Source organism: Taudactylus pleione, unplaced genomic scaffold, assembly GCF_031769625.1.
Source record: "Taudactylus pleione unplaced genomic scaffold, aTauple2 ptg000190l, whole genome shotgun sequence".
NCBI classification, from domain to species: Eukaryota; Metazoa; Chordata; class Amphibia; order Anura; family Myobatrachidae; genus Taudactylus; species Taudactylus pleione.
The window spans coordinates 8,414,855-8,431,488 of record NW_028284592.1 but is presented as its reverse complement, the minus strand read 5'-3'; the positions used below and the strand labels follow the sequence as shown (position 1 = coordinate 8,431,488).

The window sequence follows — 16,634 nt, the reverse complement described above, 5'->3', positions numbered from 1 at the left end:
TCTGTTTCACAAAAAACTTTGAAGAATAATCAACCTTCCATTATTTCTGCTTTATACCAATCAAAGAAAATGTTGCATTCTTCCCTAAAAATATGGACTTAAATACTACTTCAGACATCAATATTATATGTATTTTATTCTTTGGTCCACATTTTTTCATATACTGAGTTTGCAAAATAAAATATCCCCCAACTTCTGAATCAGGGCTCCATATCTCAGGAGTAAAAACACTGCTCTTTTAAGCCAGTGGTCATGAACACAAACCCTACTTGTACAGCATCCAATCAAGCCCATAAGCCAAAATCATTAGCCAGTTCTTGGAAAGTTCATAAATGTCTTTTCTATGGTGAGTGAAAATCCACAAGACAACAAATTCTAGACACTTGGAATCCAATCCTGAATAGAGCAAAAAAAATAATTACCGCATTTTTCCTTGGCATTCTATGAATTACAAAACTAGATACTACACATCCCCTTTTCAATGTATTTTGAAAACTGCCACATTTGGAGTAATGATTTTCTTTCAATGCAGCTCTCAATCAATCAATACAAAATTCAGGCATTAATTGTAGATCATGTGAAGATGTTATTTGTGTCAAGCATTTTCTCAAATATTTGGAAAATCCTAAACTATAGGTAATTCCGTGTTAATGTTATTTTTACAATATCTTTTTGATTTATCCAACTTTAAGCATCTTTGAAAAATAATTGAAAAAGCAATTTATTACTAATATTTGAATCAATAGTTTCAACAGCAGCATGGACATTGCACCTTTGAAAAAGTAATTTTGGTTAATTAGTTTTATCCACTTTTTAAGAAACGTAGTTTTCTATGTGTCAGGATGGCCGAGCGGTCTAAGGTGCTGCGTTCAGGTCGCAGTCTCCTCTGGAGGCGAGGGTTCAAATCCCTCTTCTGACAGTGTTCTTCTTTGTTCCACAATGTCTCTTCCTTGTTGCTTGTGAAGAGAAATACTTAAGATATTCACTGCAAATCTGTTTCACAAAAAACTTTGAAGAATAATCAACCTTCCATTATTTCTGCTTTATACCAATCAAAGAAAATGTTGCATTCTTCCCTAAAAATATGGACTTAAATACTACTTCAGACATCAATATTATATGTATTTTTTTCTTTGGTCAACATTTTTTCATATACTGAGTTTGCAAAATAAAATATCCCCCAACTTCTGAATCAGGGCTCCATATCTCAGGAGTAAAAACACTGCTCTTTTAAGCCAGTGGTCATGAACACAAACCCTACTTGTACAGCATCCAATCAAGCCCATAAGCCAAAATCATTAGCCAGTTCTTGGAAAGTTCATGAATGTCTTTTCTATGGTGAGTGAAAATCCACAAGACAACAAATTCTAGACACTTGGAATCCAATCCTGAATAGAGCAAAAAAAATAATTACCGCATTTTTCCTTGGCATTCTATGAATTACAAAACTAGATACTACACATCCCCTTTTCAATGTATTTTGAAAACTGCCACATTTGGAGTAATGATTTTCTTTCAATGCAGCTCTCAATCAATCAATACAAAATTCAGGCATTAATTGTAGATCATGTGAAGATGTTATTTGTGTCAAGCATTTTCTCAAATATTTGGAAAATCCTAAACTATAGGTAATTCCGTGTTAATGTTATTTTTACAATATCTTTTTGATTTATCCAACTTTAAGCATCTTTGAAAAATAATTGAAAAAGCAATTTATTACTAATCAGGGTGGCCGAGCGGTCTAAGGTGCTGCGTTCAGGTCGCAGTCTCCTCTGGAGGTGTAGGTTCAAATCCCACTTCTGACAGTGTTCTTCCTTTTCTTCTTTGTTCTACAATGTCTCTTCCTTGTTGCTTGTGAAGAGAAATACTTAAGATATTCACTGCAAATCTGTTTCACAAACCACTTTGAAGAATAACCAACCTTCCATTATTTCTGCTTTATACCAATCAAAGAAAATGTTGCATTCTTCCCTAAAAATATGGACTTAAATACTACTTCAGACATCAATATTATATGTATTTTTTTCTTTGGTCAACATTTTTTCATATACTGAGTTTGCAAAATAAAATATCCCCCAACTTCTGAATCAGGGCTCCATATTTCAGGAGTAAGAACACTGCTCTTTTAAGCCAGTGGTCATGAACACAAACCCTACTTGTACACTCCTTCATAGCATCCAGTCAAGCCCATAAGCCAAAATCATTAGCCAGTTCTTGGAAAGTTCATAAATGTCTTTTCTATGGTGAGTGAAAATCCACAAGACAACAAATTCTAGACACTTGGAATCCAATCCTGAATAGAGCAAAAAAAAATAATTACCGCATGTTTCCTTGGCATTCTATGAATTAGAAAAAAATATACTGCACATCCCCTTTTCAATGTATTTTGGAAACTGCCACATTTGGAGTAATGATTTTCTTTCAATGCAGCTCTCAATCAATCAATACAAAATTCAGGCATTAATTGTAGAGCATGTGAAGATGTTATTTGTGTCAAGCATTTTCTCAAATATTTGGAAAATCCTAAACTATAGGTAATTCCGTGTTAATGTTATTTTTACAATATCTTTTTGATTTATCCAACTTTAAGCATCTTTGAAAAATAATTGAAAAAGCAATTTATTACTAATATTTGAATCAATAGTTTCAACAGCAGCATGGACATTGCACCTTTGAAAAAGTAATTTTGGTTAATTAGATTTATCCAATTTTTAAGAAAGTTAGTTTTCTATGTGTCAGGATGGCCGAGCGGTCTAAGGTGCTGCGTTCAGGTCGCAGTCTCCTCTGGAGGCGTGGGTTCAAATCCAACTTCTGACAGTGTTCTTCTTTGTTCTACAATGTCTCTTCCTTGTTGCTTGTGAAGAGAAATACTTAAGATATTCACTGCAAATCTGTTTCACAAACCACTTTGAAGAATAATCAACCTTCCATTATTTCTGCTTTATACCAATCAAAGAAAATGTTGCATTCTTCCCTAAAAATATGGACTTAAATACTACTTCAGACATCAATATTATATGTATTTTTTTCTTTGGTCAACATTTTTTCATATACTGAGTTTGCAAAATAAAATATCCCCCAACTTCTGAATCAGGGCTCCATATCTCAGGAGTAAGAACACTGCTCTTTTAAGCCAGTGGTCATGAACACAAACCCTACTTGTACACTCCTTCATAGCATCCAATCAAGCCCGTAAGCCAAAATCATTAGCCAATTCTTGGAAAGTTCATAAATGTCTTTTCTATGGTGAGTGAAAATCCACAAGACAACAAATTCTAGACACTTGGAATCCAATCCTGAATAAAGCAAAAAAATAATTACCGCATTTTTCCTTGGCATTCTATGAATTAGAAAAATAGAAACTGCACATCCCCTTTTCAATGTATTTTGGAAACTGCCACATTTGGAGTAATGATTTTCTTTCAATGCAGCTCTCAATCAATCAATACAAAATTCAGGCATTAATTGTAGAGCATGTGAAGATGTTATTTGTGTCAAGCATTTTCTCAAATATTTGGAAAATCCTAAACTATAGGTAATTCCGTGTTAATGTTATTTTGACAATATCTTTTTGATTTATCCAACTTTAAGCATCTTTGAAAAATAATTGAAAAAGCAATTTATTACTAATATTTGAATCAATAGTTTCAACAGCAGCATGGACATTACACCTTTGAAAAAGTAATTTTGGTTAATTAGTTTTATCCAATTTTTAAGAAACTTATTTTTCTATGTGTCAGGATGGCCGAGCGGTCTAAGGTGCTGCGTTCAGGTCGCAGTCTCCTCTGGAGGCGAGGGTTCAAATCCCACTTCTGACAGTGTTCTTCCTTTTCTTCTTTGTTCTACAATGTCTCTTCCTTGTTGCTTGTGAAGAGAAATACTTAAGATATTCACTGCAAATCTGTTTCACAAAAAACTTTGAAGAATAATCAACCTTCCATTATTTCTGCTTTATACCAATCAAAGAAAATGTTGCATTCTTCCCTGAAAATATGGACTTAAATACTACTTCAGACATCAATATTATATGTATTTTATTCTTTGGTCCACATTTTTTCATATACTGAGTTTGCAAAATAAAATATCCCCCAACTTCTGAATCAGGGCTCCATATCTCAGGAGTAAAAACACTGCTCTTTTAAGCCAGTGATCATGAACACAAACCCTACTTGTACAGCATCCAATCAAGCCCATAAGCCAAAATCATTAGCCAGTTCTTGGAAAGTTCATGAATGTCTTTTCTATGGTGAGTGAAAATCCACAAGACAACAAATTCTAGACACTTGGAATCCAATCCTGAATAGAGCAAAAAAAATAATTACCGCATTTTTCCTTGGCATTCTATGAATTACAAAACTAGATACTACACATCCCCTTTTCAATGTATTTTGAAAACTGCCACATTTGGAGTAATGATTTTCTTTCAATGCAGCTCTCAATCAATCAATACAAAATTCAGGCATTAATTGTAGATCATGTGAAGATGTTATTTGTGTCAAGCATTTTCTCAAATATTTGGAAAATCCTAAACTATAGGTAATTCCGTGTTAATGTTATTTTTACAATATCTTTTTGATTTATCCAACTTTAAGCATCTTTGAAAAATAATTGAAAAAGCAATTTATTACTAATCAGGGTGGCCGAGCGGTCTAAGGTGCTGCGTTCAGGTCGCAGTCTCCTCTGGAGGTGTAGGTTCAAATCCCACTTCTGACAGTGTTCTTCCTTTTCTTCTTTGTTCTACAATGTCTCTTCCTTGTTGCTTGTGAAGAGAAATACTTAAGATATTCACTGCAAATCTGTTTCACAAACCACTTTGAAGAATAATCAACCTTCCATTATTTCTGCTTTATACCAATCAAAGAAAATGTTGCATTCTTCCCTAAAAATATGGACTTAAATACTACTTCAGACATCAATATTATATGAATTTTTTTCTTTGGTCAACATTTTTTCATATACTGAGTTTGCAAAATAAAATATCCCCCAACTTCTGAATCAGGGCTCCATATCTCAGGAGTAAGAACACTGCTCTTTTAAGCCAGTGGTCATGAACACAAACCCTACTTGTACACTCCTTCATAGCATCCAGTCAAGCCCATAAGCCAAAATCATTAGCCAGTTCTTGGAAAGTTCATAAATGTCTTTTCTATGGTGAGTGAAAATCCACAAGACAACAAATTCTAGACACTTGGAATCCAATCCTGAATAGAGCAAAAAAAAATAATTACCGCATTTTTCCTTGGCATTCTATGAATTAGAAAAATAGATACTGCACTTCCCCTTTTCAATGTATTTTGGAAACTGCCACATTTGGAGTAATGATTTTCTTTCAATGCAGCTCTCAATCAATCAATACAAAATTCAGGCATTAATTGTAGATCATGTGAAGATGTTATTTGTGTCAAGCATTTTCTCAAATATTTGGAAAATCCTACACTATAGGTAATTCCGTGTTAATGTTATTTTTACAATATCTTTTTGATTTATCCAACTTTAAGCATCTTTGAAAAATAATTGAAAAAGCAACTTATTACTAATATTTGAATCAATAGTTTCAACAGCAGCATGGACATTGCACCTTTGAAAAAGTAATTTTGGTTAATTAGTTTTATCCAATTTTTAAGAAACTTAGTTTTCTATGTGTCAGGATGGCCGAGCGGTCTAAGGTGCTGCGTTCAGGTCACAGTCTCCTCTGGAGGCGAGGGTTCAAATCCCACTTCTGACAGTGTTCTTCCTCTTCTTCTTTGTTCTACAATGTCTCTTCCTTGTTGCTTGTGAAGAGAAATACTTAAGATATTCACTGCAAATCTGTTTCACAAAAAACTTTGAAGAATAATCAACCTTCCATTATTTCTGCTTTATACCAATCAAAGAAAATGTTGCATTCTTCCCTAAAAATATGGACTTAAATACTACTTCAGACATCAATATTATATGTATTTTATTCTTTGGTCCACATTTTTTCATATACTGAGTTTGCAAAATAAAATATCCCCCAACTTCTGAATCAGGGCTCCATATCTCAGGAGTAAAAACACTGCTCTTTTAAGCCAGTGGTCATGAACACAAACCCTACTTGTACAGCATCCAATCAAGCCCATAAGCCAAAATCATTAGCCAGTTCTTGGAAAGTTCATAAATGTCTTTTCTATGGTGAGTGAAAATCCACAAGACAACAAATTCTAGACACTTGGAATCCAATCCTGAATAGAGCAAAAAAAATAATTACCGCATTTTTCCTTGGCATTCTATGAATTACAAAACTAGATACTACACATCCCCTTTTCAATGTATTTTGAAAACTGCCACATTTGGAGTAATGATTTTCTTTCAATGCAGCTCTCAATCAATCAATACAAAATTCAGGCATTAATTGTAGATCATGTGAAGATGTTATTTGTGTCAAGCATTTTCTCAAATATTTGGAAAATCCTAAACTATAGGTAATTCCGTGTTAATGTTATTTTTACAATATCTTTTTGATTTATCCAACTTTAAGCATCTTTGAAAAATAATTGAAAAAGCAATTTATTACTAATATTTGAATCAATAGTTTCAACAGCAGCATGGACATTGCACCTTTGAAAAAGTAATTTTGGTTAATTAGTTTTATCCACTTTTTAAGAAACGTAGTTTTCTATGTGTCAGGATGGCCGAGCGGTCTAAGGTGCTGCGTTCAGGTCGCAGTCTCCTCTGGAGGCGAGGGTTCAAATCCCTCTTCTGACAGTGTTCTTCTTTGTTCCACAATGTCTCTTCCTTGTTGCTTGTGAAGAGAAATACTTAAGATATTCACTGCAAATCTGTTTCACAAAAAACTTTGAAGAATAATCAACCTTCCATTATTTCTGCTTTATACCAATCAAAGAAAATGTTGCATTCTTCCCTAAAAATATGGACTTAAATACGACTTCAGACATCAATATTATATGTATTTTATTCTTTGGTCCACATTTTTTCATATACTGAGTTTGCAAAATAAAATATCCCCCAACTTCTGAATCAGGGCTCCATATCTCAGGAGTAAAAACACTGCTCTTTTAAGCCAGTGGTCATGAACACAAACCCTACTTGTACAGCATCCAATCAAGCCCATAAGCCAAAATCATTAGCCAGTTCTTGGAAAGTTCATAAATGTCTTTTCTATGGTGAGTGAAAATCCACAAGACAACAAATTCTAGACACTTGGAATCCAATCCTGAATAGAGCAAAAAAAATAATTACCGCATTTTTCCTTGGCATTCTATGAATTACAAAACTAGATACTACACATCCCCTTTTCAATGTATTTTGAAAACTGCCACATTTGGAGTAATGATTTTCTTTCAATGCAGCTCTCAATCAATCAATACAAAATTCAGGCATTATTTGTAGAGCATGTGAAGATGTTATTTGTGTCAAGCATTTTCTCAAATATTTGGAAAATCCTAAACTATAGGTAATTCCGTGTTAATGTTATTTTTACAATATCTTTTTGATTTATCCAACTTTAAGCATCTTTGAAAAATAATTGAAAAAGCAATTTATTACTAATCAGGGTGGCCGAGCGGTCTAAGGTGCTGCGTTCAGGTCGCAGTCTCCTCTGGAGGCGTGGGTTCAAATCCCACTTCTGACAGTGTTCTTCCTTTTCTTCTTTGTTCTACAATGTCTCTTCCTTGTTGCTTGTGAAGAGAAATACTTAAGATATTCACTACAAATCTGTTTCACAAACCACTTTGAAGAATAATCAACCTTCCATTATTTCTGCTTTATACCAATCAAAGAAAATGTTGCATTCTTCCCTAAAAATATGGACTTAAATACTACTTCAGACATCAATATTATATGTATTTTTTTCTTTGGTCAACATTTTTTCATATACTGAGTTTGCAAAATAAAATATCCCCCTACTTCTGAATCAGGGCTCCATATCTCAGGAGTAAGAACACTGCTCTTTTAAGCCAGTGGTCATGAACACAAACCCTACTTGTACACTCCTTCATAGCATCCAATCAAGCCCATAAGCCAAAATCATTAGCCAGTTCTTGGAAAGTTCATAAATGTCTTTTCTATGGTGAGTGAAAATCCACAAGACAACAAATTCTAGACACTTGGAATCCAATCCTGAATAGAGCAAAAAAAATAATTATCGCATTTTTCCTTGGCATTCTATGAATTAGAAAAATAGATACTGCACATCCCCTTTTCAATGTATTTTGGAAACTGCCACATTTGGAGTAATGATTTTCTTTCAATGCAGCTCTCAATCAATCAATACAAAATTCAGTCATTAATTGTAGAGCATGTGAAGATGTTATTTGTGTCAAGCATTTTCTCAAATATTTGGAAAATCCTAAACTATAGGTAATTCCGTGTTAATGTTATTTTTACAATATCGTTTTGATTTATCCAACTTTAAGCATCTTTGAAAAATAATTGAAAAAGCAATTTATTACTAATATTTGAATCAATAGTTTCAACAGCAGCATGGACATTGCACCTTTGAAAAAGTAATTTTGGTTAATTAGTTTTATCCAATTTTTAAGAAACTTAGTTTTCTATGTGTCAGGATGGCCGAGCAGTCTAAGGTGCTGCGTTCAGGTCGCAGTCTCCTCTGGAGGCGAGGGTTAAAATCCCACTTCTGACAGTGTTCTTCTTTGTTCCACAATGTCTCTTCCTTGTTGCTTGTGAAGAGAAATACTTAAGATATTCACTGCAAATCTGTTTCACAAAAAACTTTGAAGAATAATCAACCTTCCATTATTTCTGCTTTATACCAATCAAAGAAAATGTTGCATTCTTCCCTAAAAATATGGACTTAAATACTACTTCAGACATCAATATTATATGTATTTTTTTCTTTGGTCAACATTTTTTCATATACTGAGTTTGCAAAATAAAAATTCCCCCAACTTCTGAATCAGGGCTCCATATCTCAGGAGTAAGAACACTGCTCTTTTAAGCCAGTGGTCATGAACACAAACCCTACTTGTACACTCCTTCATAGCATCCAGTCAAGCCCATAAGCCAAAATCATTAGCCAGTTCTTGGAAAGTTCATAAATGTCTTTTCTATGGTGAGTGAAAATCCACAAGACAACAAATTCTAGACACTTGGAATCCAATCCTGAATAGAGCAAAAAATAATAATTACCGCATTTTTCTTTGGCATTCTATGAATTAGAAAAATAGATACTGCACATCCCCTTTTCAATGTATTTTGGAAACTGCCACATTTGGAGTAATGATTTTCTTTCAATGCAGCTCTCAATCAATCAATACAAAATTCAGGCATTAATTGTAGAGCATGTGAAGATGTTATTTGTGTCAAGCATTTTCTCAAATATTTGGAAAATCCTAAACTATAGGTAATTCCGTGTTAATGTTATTTTTACAATATCTTTTTGATTTATCCAACTTTAAGCATCTTTGAAAAATAATTGAAAAAGCAATTTATTACTAATATTTGAATCAATAGTTTCAACAGCAGCATGGACATTGCACCTTTGAAAAAGTAATTTTGGTTAATTAGTTTTATCCAATTTTTAAGAAACTTAGTTTTCTATGTGTCAGGATGGCCGAGCGGTCTAAGGTGCTGCGTTCAGATCGCAGTCTCCTCTGGAGGCGAGGGTTCAAATCCCACTTCTGACAGTGTTCTTCCTTTTCTTCTTTGTTCTACAATGTCTCTTCCTTGTTGCTTGTGAAGAGAAATACTTAAGATATTCACTGCAAATCTGTTTCACAAACCACTTTGAAGAATAATCAACCTTCCATTATTTCTGCTTTATACCAATCAAAGAAAATGTTGCATTCTTCCCTAAAAATATGGACTTAAATACTACTTCAGACATCAATATTATATGTATTTTTTTCTTTGGTCAACATTTTTTCATATACTGAGTTTGCAAAATAAAATATCCCCCAACTTCTGAATCAGGGCTCCATATCTCAGGAGTAAGAACACTGCTCTTTTAAGCCAGTGGTCATGAACACAAACCCTACTTGTACACTCCTTCATAGCATCCAGTCAAGCCCATAAGCCAAAATCATTAGCCAGTTCTTGGAAAGTTCATAAATGTCTTTTCTATGGTGAGTGACAATCCACAAGACAACAAATTCTAGACACTTGGAATCCAATCCTGAATAGAGCAAAAAATAATAATTACCGCATTTTTCCTTGGCATTCTATGAATTAGAAAAATAGATACTGCACATCCCCTTTTCAATGTATTTTGGAAACTGCCACATTTGGAGTAATGATTTTCTTTCAATGCAGCTCTCAATCAATCAATACAAAATTCAGGCATTAATTGTAGATCATGTGAAGATGTTATTTGTGTCAAGCATTTTCTCAAATATTTGGAAAATCCTAAACTATAGGTAATTCCTTGTTAATGTTATTTTTACAATATCTTTTTGATTTATCCAACTTTAAGCATCTTTGAAAACTAATTGAAAAAGCAATTTACTACTAATATTTGAATCAATAGTTTCAACAGCAGCATGGACATTGCACCTTTGAAAAAGTAATTTTGGTTAATTAGTTTTATCCAATTTTTATGAAACTCAATTTTTTATGTGTCAGGATGGCTGAGTGGTCCAAGGCACTGCGTTCAGGTCGCAGTCTCCTCTGGAGGCGTGGGTTCAAATCCCACTTCTGACAGTGTTCTTCCTTTTCTTCTTTGTTCTACAATGTCTCTTCCTTGTTGCTTGTGAAGAGAAATACTTAAGATATTCACTGCAAATCTGTTTCACAAACCACTTTGAAGAATAATCAACCTTCCATTATTTCTGCTTTATACCAATCAAAGAAAATGTTGCATTCTTCCCTAAAAATATGGACTTAAATACTACTTCAGACATCAATATTATATGTATTTTTTTCTTTGGTCAACATTTTTTCATATACTGAGTTTGCAAAATAAAATATCCCCCAACTTCTGAATCAGGGCTCCATATCTCAGGAGTAAGAACACTGCTCTTTTAAGAAAGTGGTCATGAACACAAACCCTACTTGTACACTCCTTCATAGCATCCAGTCAAGCCCATAAGCCAAAATCATTAGCCAGTTCTTGGAAAGTTCATAAATGTCTTTTCTATGGTGAGTGACAATCCACAAGACAACAAATTCTAGACACTTGGAATCCAATCCTGAATAGAGCAAAAAATAATAATTACCGCATTTTTCCTTGGCATTCTATGAATTAGAAAAATAGATACTGCACATCCCCTTTTCAATGTATTTTGGAAACTGCCACATTTGGAGTAATGATTTTCTTTCAATGCAGCTCTCATTCAATCAATACAAAATTCAGGCATTAATTGTAGATCATGTGAAGATGTTATTTGTGTCAAGCATTTTCTCAAATATTTGGAAAATCCTAAACTATAGGTAATTCCTTGTTAATGTTATTTTTACAATATCTTTTTGATTTATCCAACTTTAAGCATCTTTGAAAACTAATTGAAAAAGCAATTTACTACTAATATTTGAATCAATAGTTTCAACAGCAGCATGGACATTGCACCTTTGAAAAAGTAATTTTGGTTAATTAGTTTTATCCAATTTTTATGAAACTCAATTTTTTATGTGTCAGGATGGCTGAGCGGTCCAAGGCACTGCGTTCAGGTCGCAGTCTCCTCTGGAGGCGTGGGTTCAAATCCCACTTCTGACAGTGTTCTTCCTTTTCTTCTTTGTTCTACAATGTCTCTTCCTTGTTGCTTGTGAAGAGAAATACTTAAGATATTCACTGCAAATCTGTTTCACAAACCACTTTGAAGAATAATCAACCTTCCATTATTTCTGCTTTATACCAATCAAAGAAAATGTTGCATTCTTCCCTAAAAATATGGACTTAAATACTACTTCAGACATCAATATTATATGTATTTTTTTCTTTGGTCAACATTTTTTCATATACTGAGTTTGCAAAATAAAATATCCCCCAACTTCTGAATCAGGGCTCCATATCTCAGGAGTAAGAACACTACTCTTTTAAGCCAGTGGTCATGAACACAAACCCTACTTGTACACTCCTTCATAGCATCCAGTCAAGCCCATAAGCCAAAATCATTAGCCAGTTCTTGGAAAGTTCATAAATGTCTTTTCTATGGTGAGTGACAATCCACAAGACAACAAATTCTAGACACTTGGAATCCAATCCTGAATAGAGCAAAAAATAATAATTACCGCATTTTTCCTTGGCATTCTATGAATTAGAAAAATAGATACTGCACATCCCCTTTTCAATGTATTTTGGAAACTGCCACATTTGGAATAATGATTTTCTTTCAATGCAGCTCTCAATCAATCAATACAAAATTCAGGCATTAATTGTAGATCATGTGAAGATGTTATTTGTGTCAAGCATTTTCTCAAATATTTGGAAAATCCTAAACTATAGGTAATTCCTTGTTAATGTTATTTTTACAATATCTTTTTGATTTATCCAACTTTAAGCATCTTTGAAAACTAATTGAAAAAGCAATTTACTACTAATATTTGAATCAATAGTTTCAACAGCAGCATGGACATTGCACCTTTGAAAAAGTAATTTTGGTTAATTAGTTTTATCCAATTTTTATGAAACTCAATTTCTTATGTGTCAGGATGGCTGAGCGGTCCAAGGCACTGTGTTCAGGTCGCAGTCTCCTCTGGAGGCGTGGGTTCAAATCCCACTTCTGACAGTGTTCTTCCTTTTCTTCTTTGTTCTACAATGTCTCTTCCTTGTTGCTTGTGAAGAGAAATACTTAAGATATTCACTGCAAATCTGTTTCACAAACCACTTTGAAGAATAATCAACCTTCAATTATTTCTGCTTTATACCAATCAAAGAAAATGTTGCATTCTTCCCTAAAAATATGGACTTAAATACTACTTCAGACATCAATATTATATGTATTTTTTTCTTTGGTCAACATTTTTTCATATACTGAGTTTGCAAAATAAAATTTCCCCCAACTTCTGAATCAGGGCTCCATATCTCAGGAGTAAGAACACTGCTCTTTTAAGCCAGTGGTCATGAACACAAACCCTACTTGTACACTCCTTCATAGCATCCAGTCAAGCCCATAAGCCAAAATCATTAGCCAGTTCTTGGAAAGTTCATAAATGTCTTTTCTATGGTGAGTGAAAATCCACAAGACAACAAATTCTAGACACTTGGAATCCAATCCTGAATAGAGCAAAAAAAAATAATTACCGCATTTTTCCTTGGCATTCTATGAATTAGAAAAATAGATACTGCACATCCCCTTTTCAATGTATTTTGGAAACTGCCACATTTGGAGTAATGATTTTCTTTCAATGTAGCTCTCAATCATTCAATACAAAATTCAGGCATTAATTGTAGAGCATGTGAAGATGTTATTTGTGTCAAGCATTTTCTCAAATATTTTGAAAATCCTAAACTATAGGTAATTCCGTGTTAATGTTATTTTTACAATATCTTTTTGATTTATCCAACTTTAAGCATCTTTGAAAAATAATTGAAAAAGCAATTTATTACTAATATTTGAATCAATAGTTTCAACAGCAGCATGGACATTGCACCTTTGAAAAAGTAATTTTGGTTAATTAGTTTTATCCAATTTTTAAGAAACTTAGTTTTCTATGTGTCAGGATGGCCAAGCGGTCTAAGGTGCTGTGTTCAGGTCGCAGTCTCCTCTGGAGGCGAGGGTTAAAATCCCACTTCTGACAGTGTTCTTCTTTGTTCCACAATGTCTCTTCCTTGTTGCTTGTGAAGAGAAATACTTAAGATATTCACTGCAAATCTGTTTCACAAAAAACATTGAAGAATAATCAACCTTCCATTATTTCTGCTTTATACCAATCAAAGAAAATGTTGCATTCTTCCCTAAAAATATGGACTTAAATACTACTTCAGACATCAATATTATATGTATTTTTTTCTTTGGTCAACATTTTTTCATATACTGAGTTTGCAAAATAAAATATCCCCCAACTTCTGAATCAGGGCTCCATATCTCAGGAGTAAGAACACTGCTCTTTTAAGCCAGTGGTCATGAACACAAACCCTACTTGTACACTCCTTCATAGCATCCAGTCAAGCCCATAAGCCAAAATCATTAGCCAGTTCTTGGAAAGTTCATAAATGTCTTTTCTATGGTGAGTGAAAATCCACAAGACAACAAATTCTAGACACTTGGAATCCAATCCTGAATAGAGCAAAAAAAATAATTACCGCATTTTTCCTTGGCATTCTATGAATTAGAAAAATAGATACTGCACATCCCCTTTTCAATGTATTTTGGAAACTGCCACATTTGGAGTAATGATTTTCTTTCAATGCAGCTCTCAATCAATCAATACAAAATTCAGGCATTAATTGTAGAGCATGTGAAGATGTTATTTGTGTCAAGCATTTTCTCAAATATTTGGAAAATCCTAAACTATAGGTAATTCCATGTTAATGTTATTTTTACAATATCTTTTTGATTTATCCAACTTTAAGCATCTTTGAAAACTAATTGAAAAAGCAATTTATTACTAATATTTGAATCAATAGTTTCAACAGCAGCATGTACATTGCACCTTTGAAAAAGTAATTTTGGTTAATTAGTTTTATCCAATTTTTAAGAAAGTTAGTTTTCTATGTGTCAGGATGGCCGAGCGGTCTAAGGTGCTGCGTTCAAGTCGCACTCTCTTCTGTAGGCGAGGGTTCAAATCCCACTTCTGACAGTGTTCTTCCTTTTCTTCTTTGTTCTACAATGTCTCTTCCTTGTTGCTTGTGAAGAGAAATACTTAAGATATTCACTGCAAATCTGTTTCACAAAAAACTTTGAAGAATAATCAACCTTCCATTATTTCTGCTTTATACCAATCAAAGAAAATGTTGCATTCTTCCCTAAAAATATGGACTTAAATACTACTTCAGACATCAATATTATATGTATTTTTTTCTTTGGTCAACATTTTTTCATATACTGAGTTTGCAAAATAAAATATCCCCCAACTTCTGAATCAGGGCTCCATATCTCAGGAGTAAGAACACTGCTCTTTTAAGCCAGTGGTCATGAACACAAACCCTACTTGTACACTCCTTCATAGCATCCAATCAAGCCCATAAGCCAAAATCATTAGCCAGTTCTTGGAAAGTTCATAAATGTCTTTTCTATGGTGAGTGAAAATCCACAAGACAACAAATTCTAGACACTTGGAATCCAATCCTGAATAGAGCAAAAAAAATAATTACCGCATTTTTCCTTGGCATTCTATGAATTAGAAAAATAGATACTGCACATCCCCTTTTCAATGTATTTTGGAAACTGCCACATTTGGAGTAATGATTTTCTTTCAATGCAGCTCTCAATCAATCAATACAAAATTCAGGCAATAATTGTAGATCATGTGAAGATGTTATTTGAGTCAAGCATTTTCTCAAATATTTGGAAAATCCTAAACTATAGGTAATTCCGTGTTAATGTTATTTTTACAATATCTTTTTGATTTATCCAACTTTAAGCATCTTTGAAAACTAATTGAAAAAGCAATTTACTACTAATATTTGAATCAATAGTTTCAACAGCAGCATGGACATTGCACCTTTGAAAAAGTAATTTTGGTTAATTAGTTTTATCCAATTTTTATGAAACTCAATTTTTTATGTGTCAGGATGGCTGAGCGGTCCAAGGCACTGCGTTCAGGTCGCAGTCTCCTCTGGAGGCGAGGGTTCAAATCCCAATTCTGACAGTGTTCTTCCTTTTCTTCTTTGTTCTACAATGTCTCTTCCTTGTTGCTTGTGAAGAGAAATACTTAAGATATTCACTGCAAATCTGTTTCACAAAAAACTTTGAAGAATAATCAACCTTCCATTATTTCTGCTTTATACCAATCAAAGAAAATGTTGCATTCTTCCCTAAAAATATGGACTTAAATACTACTTCAGACATCAATATTATATGTATTTTATTCTTTGGTCCACATTTTTTCATATACTGAGTTTGCAAAATAAAATATCCCCCAACTTCTGAATCAGGGCTCCATATCTCAGGAGTAAAAACACTGCTCTTTTAAGCCAGTGGTCATGAACACAAACCCTACTTGTACAGCATCCAATCAAGCCCATAAGCCAAAATCATTAGCCAGTTCTTGGAAAGTTCATAAATGTCTTTTCTATGGTGAGTGAAAATCCTCAAGACAACAAATTCTAGACACTTGGAATCCAATCCTGAATAGAGCAAAAAAAATAATTACCACATTTTTCCTTGGCATTCTATGAATTACAAAACTAGATACTACACATCCCCTTTTCAATGTATTTTGAAAACTGCCACATTTGGAGTAATGATTTTCTTTCAATGCAGCTCTCAATCAATCAATACAAAATTCAGGCATTAATTGTAGAGCATGTGAAGATGTTATTTATGTCAAGCATTTTCTCAAATATTTGGAAAATCCTAAACTATAGGTAATTCCGTGTTAATGTTATTTTTACAATATCTTTTTGATTTATCCAACTTTAAGCATCTTTGAAAAATAATTGAAAAAGCAATTTATTACTAATATTTGAATCAATAGTTTCAACAGCAGCATGGACATTGCACCTTTGAAAAAGTAATTTTGGTTAATTAGTTTTATCCAATTTTTAAGAAACTTAGTTTTCTATGTGTCAGGATGGCCGAGCGGTCTAAGGTGCT

General features: G+C 33.4%; 5 non-coding genes across 5 annotated transcripts; all 5 read left to right on the top strand.

Annotated features, from left to right (window-relative positions):
• The first annotated feature begins 836 nt into the window (after window positions 1-836).
• On the top strand, window positions 837-919 carry TRNAL-CAG (transfer RNA leucine (anticodon CAG)). The gene has a single exon. It is a non-coding gene; the product is annotated as a tRNA-Leu (tRNA).
• Window positions 920-6,643: 5,724 nt separating this feature from the next.
• TRNAL-CAG (transfer RNA leucine (anticodon CAG)) lies at window positions 6,644-6,726 on the top strand. The gene has a single exon. It is a non-coding gene; the product is annotated as a tRNA-Leu (tRNA).
• A 3,829-nt stretch (window positions 6,727-10,555) lies between these two features.
• Window positions 10,556-10,638, top strand: TRNAL-CAG (transfer RNA leucine (anticodon CAG)). The gene has a single exon. It is a non-coding gene; the product is annotated as a tRNA-Leu (tRNA).
• A 929-nt stretch (window positions 10,639-11,567) lies between these two features.
• TRNAL-CAG (transfer RNA leucine (anticodon CAG)) lies at window positions 11,568-11,650 on the top strand. Its single transcript has one exon. It is a non-coding gene; the product is annotated as a tRNA-Leu (tRNA).
• A 929-nt stretch (window positions 11,651-12,579) lies between these two features.
• On the top strand, window positions 12,580-12,662 carry TRNAL-CAG (transfer RNA leucine (anticodon CAG)). Its single transcript has one exon. It is a non-coding gene; the product is annotated as a tRNA-Leu (tRNA).
• The last annotated feature ends 3,972 nt before the right edge of the window (window positions 12,663-16,634 follow it).